Here is a 9,220-nt window from a genome sequence, read left to right as displayed (position 1 = left end):
CTTGACTTTCATTTATGTATTCTTTCCAGTGGTTTAACAACAACTTTGTTTTATTTTTTCCTGGCTTCAAAACTGACATAATGATTTCTTTAATTTCTTTTTCCCATAGAAGCAATTCTTATTCAGCTTTTACAGCTAGAAGCAGAAAAGAAAAAAAAAAAAAAAAAAAAAACACACCACCAACAAAAAAAAAAACACACAAGCCCCAGTGCTACACATAAAAATGTTAAAAAACAACTTTGCAACAACAACAACAAAAAAAAAAAACTATATGGAAAAAAATATCATAAACCAATATAAACAAACAAAAAAAAAAAGGCCACTGAAGTGTTCTGGTAGTGGAATCAACCTCTAACCTCTAAATAAAATTCATCAGTTAGGATCACAACAAATAATCTCAGCCTTACTTATTGCTTATATTTTGTCAGAGTTAACAAGGTTATTTATCTCCTGGATGTTTTTTTATGCAATATGAAGTCCCCCCAAACACAAAATAGCGTGTGCTGCAGAAAAATATATATATATATATATATATATTATTTATATATATATATATATTATTTATATATATATATATATAAATGTATATATATATATACATAGAGAGAGAGAGAGTTTTCTGGCCACAGGGGACATGTGTGTTACAGAATTTTAGAGAAGTTTTTTCAGTGAACCCAACTGGCTGAGATGGACATCTGCTTGAGTTAAAGACATTGTGTGCTTGTACAGACACAAGTGCTTCAAAAGGAAGAGATAAAAGGGCTTCAGCAGCCTGCTTAGCCACATCCAACAAAACCTCATAGATAAGACAGCTTCAGATAGTCAGAGAACCACAGAGAATGTGCATATTCTGCATAAGCGATCATACCTGCATTTTAAGTGAAGCAGGAACACTTTCTATAGCAGCTTTGCAACACCTCTAAGCAAGAACTACTACGTTTGCATTGTGAGTAAGATTTGAAAAGCTAGTGAACTGCCTTCCATTTTGGGAGAAAACCTAACAATACATAAATGAAATCAAGAAAGGAAAATTTCTTGCAAATGCTTCATGTACCACTGATTGTCACACTCGGAAAGGCATGAAAGACAGGGAAACTGTGCAACTGCTATTGTCATTTATTGCATAATATTTGTGTGAATTGTGAATGGTTACATGATTTGTTTCACCTCCAATTAATGTTAAAAGGCTTCACTTCTTATTTAAACATTTCAAAATTAAGAAATTTGTCAAGGATCTAGATTCCCTTTGACATTCCTGATACAAGACTGTGCTAGTTGCAGATGCTTAAAGATGCTTTTACAATGCTATTTGCTCATGATGCTGCATATGAAAAAATGAAGAGTAACATTTTCTGTAAAATTATATATATATATTTATTCCATTAAAGTTACTTATGTAAAATAGATTTCTATATAAAATGTTTATTCTTTAACATGACATTATTACTGTTTTTAATCTCTTATTTGCATTTGTTGATCACAGATACACAGATAAGCAATGTATCTAATGTTACTTTGGACAATTAAATGTGAATTCTAGAATGCAAGGTGAATAGAGGTCAGAAAAGGCACAGAAAAGGCACTTCTACAGAAGTTGATAAGTTAATCATACACAGGTTAATAACATAAGTAGGTACTAATTTTAGTTGCTTTTGGAGAACAATTGCCTGCCTTGAGGATAAAATACTTTCTTTTAAGTGTCAAACAGCTAAACACAAGCACTGTCAGAATATCTTTCCTTGCAAATATAAATTCAGTATCTTTACATTTCAGCACTTCTATCTCGTATCCCAGCAACTCTTCTGCAATGGACTCCTGAGTTTTAACCCTACTTGTCGTTAGACCACAAGATGCATAATTGCTGCAATGAAATATGTGTCTGCCTGCCTGCCTGCTAGTCACTCTTGAACATTTTAATTCCCTTCACATGTGAAAGTGGAGAGGTCTGCAAGCTCCTCAAAGTGTTGTGAAAGTGCCTAGCCAGGAGAAGGCAGAGCCCAAAAGAGGTCTGTCACCCTGACATGCAGTATGTGCATATTAGACAGCCAGGCAGGATGCGCATAGACGACTGCCTGCACTCACCCTGGCTTATGCTGAGAAGCAGTACCATCAGAGGCATTGGGAAGAGCTGGGTTTATGCTGTGAGAAAGAGGCTTAAAGGCCCAGGGACTCTAAGCTGTAGGAAAGAGAATTTCTTCCACTCCAATGCTCAAAGAAGAAATTGCTTTCTATGGGCAGCTTAGTCTGTTCACTGAAATAGTTGAATATTGCAAAAAAAACCTGTGTCATTAGTGGCCTTGGAGGACCTGGTCCTGCAGGTAAAAAGTATCTTCATTTACCAGTGAACCCAGTCTGAGCCCAAGATCTGTAGGTGTTTTTATGAACATAAATTTTTCCAGGACAAAATTAATTTCTGTCAACGGAAGACAAGTTTGTCTAACATAAATATCTTTATTCCTCACAAAAGTGGAAGTGTTTCTCTTTTGCTCAACAGCCCAAAAGGAAACAATCATTTTTTCAAGAATTACTGTAAATGTTAATCAGGAAGGATCCGTCAAGTAACCTTGCAGTGGACAGCTTTCCAAGCCTTGGGAAAGCAAGCAGACTTCGAGTCTTGGGAAATGATGCTGTTGTTCTTAGCTTTGATTTGTGCGGGAGTCAATGCAGGGGCAATTTTGACAGTTGAGCTGAAGGGAATGTTACTCCCATTAAAGTCAAATCTTGATGCAACCTTGCTCCCTCGGAACTAGGCAATGATAATGTGCTAAGATTGTTTATATGATCCCTGACCATCATATTTCAGAGTTTGAATTAACCAAGAAAATTACATGACCAGAGCTCCAATATCACTTATTTCATCTTTAGTAGAAACCAGGCAGAAGGATATTTGCAATAGCTCAGCTGAGAAGCAAGAAGGGTCTCCGAGTACAAGTTTGTTTCAGAAGTACCTGAAGTTATAAACTGGCTCACCTGTACCTTTCCAACTTACTGAAGTTTGGACGAAACAGTCAGGTGGACTGTAATCTGTGTCCTATTCCTTTTACTATTCAGGCCTCACTCTGTGGTAGTTGAACACTTTCCATATGCACAGAGTAGCATGACTAGGAGCTGTCAGATGCCATTTTTACCTTCTGTCATCCTCCTCTCCCTGATTATTGGCACTCAGCTTGCACAGGCAGGGTGAAGCTACCCCTATATTTATTCAGTGAAAAATTGTACCTTGCTTTCTTTCTTGCTTAGTGATTTTGTAAGAGCCTCAGATTTGTGCCTCTGGCCCAATGAATATTTATTTATTCAGAAAAGAGACTGAGAGAGGCAATCTTGACAATCAACATTCAATGGTTTCACATCATCAGGTGGGTGGGGTAGTTGTCCATGCTGTAGAAAAAAAATGGGAGAATTGGGAGAATTTGAACCTGGGTGACTCCAACCCAGAAGAGTCTTCCGCTGCCACATTATTGTCTACTTGGAACTGTCTTTCTGTTTCTTAAAAAAAAATAAAAATTAAAAAAAAAAAAATGTTTTGGCATTTTCCTCACTGGAGAGTGGGGTTGGTTTTTCGTTTGTTTGGTGCAGGTTTGTTTTTTTTTTTTGTAATCCCAGATTCTCATGAGACATGAAATCACTATGAAATCATTACCGGGGGCAATTAATAGGACAGAGTACTATTTTATTTTTTAATCTCTTAATCATTCAATCCATTTTTTTGTGGAGACAACTTGGTACTAGCATGCACTGATGGACTTTTCAGATGCTTCACTTGGAACAAGTAAGGCCAAAACAGAATTAAAGCAGCAATGATATTACTTTCCATTAAGGAAAGCTCACTGCTACATGCAGTGAAAAAGTCCAGAGGTCAAAAAGATGGAAGAGTTCAACAAAAACACTGCTCTTCTATGACACAATCAGATTTAAAGAGCCTTTTAACTAAAAAGTGTATGTATTTATTTATTCATCTGCTCATTCTGTCTTTAGGACAACAAAGCTTTCAAGAACAGGCATCCGATGACCTCCACGGGAGCCACTGAGGACCTCAGGCCAGCAGTAACAGTTCATCCTCTTTGCTAACAGCATCTCCATGCAGATTTAGTAGAGACATTCAGTCTGTAATAAACACAGTCTAGGCAAATACAGACATAGAATTGTCTGCTGGCTCATTATTAATATATTAGAATAGTCTGGACCTCTGACCTCTTTACCGAATCTTCCACTCTTACCCCCAATTTCTTTTCCTGCCCACGCATGCAGCAGGAACCCTCCTGGATTTTGCACATACAAGATCACAGCTGCAGCATTTTGCCCCATACTCTGTACCCCAGAGTCCCTCTCCAACAGGGATGGCACCCTTTGACAAGACAGAGCATGAAAGAGAAAGCAGCGTGTGTGTGCCCAGCATGCAAATGCTCCCTCCCGAGCACAAGGGGTGCGATTTCATCTGGTAGCCTGTAGTGTGCACAGCTTAAAAACAAAATGAAAATGCAGAAATGCAGGAAGACTGTATCAGTCATGCAGATGCAGTGGGAAAAAAAAATAATAATAATAAAGTTAAAAGGAAGAAGAAAAAAAGAGAGAGAGAGAGAGATTGGAGTACACTGTTAGGGTTTTTTTTGCTTTTTTTTTTTTGTATATTTTTTGACACTAAGCACAAGTCTAGCAGATTTAAGTACTACATAAAAATGAGTAGCAAGACAAGTCCAGGGAACAATAGATCTGAAGGAAAAGGACTTCCAGAAGCAGACTTGTTTTTTGTGTTTTTTTTTTTCTTTTTTTTTTTTCTTTTGCGTGAGGCCTGGAAGCAGCTAATCTCTGCTGAGTAAAGATAGCCATTCAGATCAGATCAGTCGACAAGGCTGCTGGAGAAGGAAAACCAGGATATCATTTCATTGTCACTATTGGGGAGCCACCAGATGCTTGGGATTCCATATATTTGGGGGATAAATCTTTCAAAAGCTCCATTGACACTGGGGTATGTCAATAATTCAACATATTAGTTGGATGCAAATACTGCACAATAAGGTATGGAAAGAAAACTGTAATTGGGAATGCCAGGGCGAAGGGGGCTCTATCTTCTGACTGAGCCCATTGTTGAACTCCAGGCTGAACCTCCGACCCTTTACTTTGGAAGGACACAATAGGCTTTGATATGAGATGGTGGGAAACGGTCTTGGAGGCTCATTTCACATTCAGCTGCAATTCATCAGCTTGGCTGGGACTTCTAGCAGCTTTAATGACCACTGCAATTGATGGTTAAATCAATTTGTGACGGTGACAGCATGGCTGGCCCCTAGACTGTAACAATCCGGGATTACAACAGGCAGAAAGGGCTCTGTTATTCAGACGTGCGTGGTTTCTACTCAGCTTTGAGTGGGAACAACAGTGGGACAAAGTCTCACAAGACCAGGCCCAGAGAATGTACACATTCACTCCAGTTGACTACACACCATGGCTGCTTCTTTTAGTGTGATAAGGCGGGTTAAAAAAAAAAAAAAAAAAAAAAAAAGCTTTGTTATAAATAAAAATATACAGTAGAGCACAACAAAGGACCCTGATATTTGACTATATCCTTAGGGAAAGTGGCAACCCAGAAAGAATTTCACCTTTGTTCCTCCAGGGACGAAGTGGGTGGTCTGTCCCCCTCCACCCTCTGCCCCAAACGGTGGTGCAGCTTGCCCCCACAGTAAAACCCGTACACGTCCGGATTATGGTAGAGCAGGTTTGCATTTGGCAAGAGGGGCATAGGCAGGGGGGATGGGGGCCAAATATAACGTTCAGACAGTGAGAAGGAAGGACTGCTCCCTCTTCTGTCACTGAAGAAAAAATGCACGCAAAACACACTAAAGCATGCTATAATTCATTTTAATCTCTCCATAATTATAATTACCTCTCACACTGAACAGATATTGCAGGGAAAGAAGAAGACCAAAGCTCACTCTGGTGGCGTTGCTACTAATAATTATGTTACAGGACAGTCAGTTGTTTTGGACATGAGTCTGCAAGGCCAGTGCTTGCCTATCAAGAAAAATTACAATTTCCAATCATCTCAGGTCTCTCTCCTGCCACATTTTGCTGGTACAATATGATATTTTCACCCAAAATATGCAGTGTATGTTATCAGCAGACAGAATTTCTGGGAAATATGTTATTTCAGTATAATACTGCATATCAACTAATGCAGGCAGTGGCTAAAAGCTATGAGACATTTGAATTGTAGCATAGATATGATATAATGTGTATGTGTGTTTTGTTTATATTAAATTACACTTAAAATATTTCAAATGGTTCACTGAAAAGCTATGTTTTCTATGTCATATTAATTGAAATAATTTATTCAGCCCAAATAGAACAGTTATAATGTTGTGTATCTAACCAAGCGTAGACTCATTTAAAAAATCAATATGATATGTAGTCAGAGAATCAAAGTACTTAGAAATTTATATGAGGAAGCTGTTAATGTGAACACTACACATTATGCCAATCAATAAGTTGTAAATTATATAGTAATTAATTACACATCTCTCTTTGTCGATTAGGCATGATCAAGCTATTTCTGTGTATACTAAAGAAACATGTTGAAAATGAGTACTAAAAAAAATTTAAAATGTGAGCCACAGTCCACTGACCTGCTAAATAAATCACTTCATCATGTTCTGAGTTGAATCCTACAATTAATAACTAATTCTGGCATCTTCCTTACAAAATGTCATGGTCTAAATGTTGCAAAAGAAAGAGCTGACTAGTTCCTAGAAATATGTAAATCAATTGGTTGATGTTAATACCTGCAAATTTGTAACCCAAAATAAAATACCATATTTTGAAAATGTAAACACATTTTATTTTTTCTAAAGGATCTGTCCAAATATTGAAAAAATATTATTGCTAACAGTAAAAAGGTCTGGCACTAGGTCCAAACCCTGACAGTGGAGGAGGGGAAAAAAAAAAAATCACTTGGTTTCTATGGTAACAGTGCCGGTAGAAATAGTTGTGTGAGCATACTGAACATGCATAAAAGCCTTCCCAAGGGAGGTCAGAGGATTTGAAGAAAGAAAGGAGGGGGGGGGGGGAGAAGAAGAAGGAAAAAAAAAAAAAAAGATGGCAGCTTCTGCAGAAAGCAGATATTTTATGCTGAATAAGTGTTTCAGATGTGTGATGTGATCAATAACAAAACAATGTTGCTAATAGAATAGTCAAAAATCTTTGACTATGTATCCATTCATACTTAAATCCCATTGGTGTATACTCATTTCTATGTGAGACATATATGATACATTCACATTTGCTTTTGCACACGTGTTTAGATATTGGTGTGTGAATAAATTATACGTCTTCATACAGAATGGAAGTATAATGTGAGACTATAACAAACCCCTTACTATATATATTACCATATATAGTGTATCACATATGGACAGTGTCACTATATCAGATATATTTAAATCATCTTTATATCTATGAACTATAAAGTATAATATGTATGAAATATATCTGAGCCACATTATCATTAAGAACATTGGAATAACTCAAAAGGAGCAGCAAGAAGCACCTAGCATTATTTGTAGATGAAGTTATTAGTTTTGGCAATTAAATCATGTTAATTAATTTTAATGTTATTAGTGATGGTCAAGAAGACAGGAATTAGTCAGAATCTGTTGCACAATGAGCAAGCTGTATATACCAACTAGACTCTGCAATTCAGCCTGCTTAGAAACCCTGTGAACATGGTTCATTCTTTTGAGCTAAAAATGTTCACTAGCCCTTTATTTGCATCTGCTTCAATCCTCTGTTCATTGTTGGTTGCTATAAACTCTCTCCATGGGGGATGGATTGGCACAGAGAGGAAACGTGACAGAGGCTCCCATGCAGAGGATGAGCCGTTCCTGCAAGTGAAATCCCACATCCATAAAGCCAGGGGGAGGGGCAGGATTCCTGGGTACACTCAAAAGCTCGATTTGTGCAAGCAGGAAGGCAAAAACATTTTTGACAGTGCTTGGTGTGCAGAGCGGGTTTGGAAAACGTGCATCATTCTCATAGATTTCTGGAGCGGCACAATGCACTATAATTTCAAAAGCTTGCTAGATTACCTTCTGAGGCACGGTGAGAGAGGATTTTCGTCCAGAAGAGGTGGCTATAGAAAGCAAGGAGGATCTATAGCCACTGCTGGTTCTTTATAATTCAAGAGGAGGCACATTATCTGGGACTGACACTTGCAGAGACAAAAGTGGCACAGAAATCTTCCCTGACCCTCTCTCCCCCTTCCCTCTCTCTTCTCCCCCCCTTTTCCCCTTCTCCCCCCTCCCACTCCTACCTCCCCCTATTCAGCCACCAAATGAGGCCCAAGAGCAGAATGAGGCTCCCTTTTGGGCCAGTCACACAACCGTCCTTCCTCACTCCTTACATGTAGAAAAAACACTATTATTTACTTGCAGCATGTAGGGTGTGGTGTGGGCACACAGCCAGCAAGGATCTTGCATCAGGCACCTCCCTGGGGAATATGGAAGTGAGATACACAAAGGATGCACTTGACTGTAATGTCCCTAGCTTCATAGCTGGTTCAGAAAATCATGCTACTGACCACACTGGCCTTTTTGAAAACGTACCACCACCATCGGTTTCAGTGAGAAAGTGTGTTTTAAGGAAGGCATTTTTAATTTCCCCTCTATGAGGGTTGCTCTGTTCACATTAGAGAAAAAGGGAAAATTAATCATACATTGATCATACTTCACCCAGTTTTGTAAACTTCTCCTGCAAGACCAAAGCACCACTGTTAGTCATTAATTTTCCTTAATTAGACCTCAGGTTAACATTTTCCTGAAATGAACAATGGCTCTCTGCACTTCTCAAATCTACTATTCCTGTGTGTCTTTGGACACTCACTTAGTGTCCAAACTAAGCAAACTAAGAAGATAGCTAGGACAACTAGCTATCTTCTAATTAGAAGATACTCCTATAATTGCTAGAGAAAGGAAAAAGAAAAACAAAAACAAACAAACAACAAACAAAAAAGAGAAAACCAAACTACGATCTAGGCTAAACAGACAGAGCTTGTCAGTGTCATTACTGAGGATCTTGCTGCTGGGTTCTCCAGCATCTTTGCTCTAAGCTCTATAAATATTAATCTGTTGTAATACTACAAATAATTCAGAAATATCACCAAGTCAGCAGAACAAAGTTGAACTCCAGATTCCCCATGCACTTATTTTCCTCCTGCTCTCGGGTGGTAGTG

Source organism: Aythya fuligula, chromosome 3 (assembly GCF_009819795.1).
Source record: "Aythya fuligula isolate bAytFul2 chromosome 3, bAytFul2.pri, whole genome shotgun sequence".
Classification (NCBI taxonomy): Eukaryota; Metazoa; Chordata; class Aves; order Anseriformes; family Anatidae; genus Aythya; species Aythya fuligula.
Note: the sequence above shows the minus strand (reverse complement) of the source record.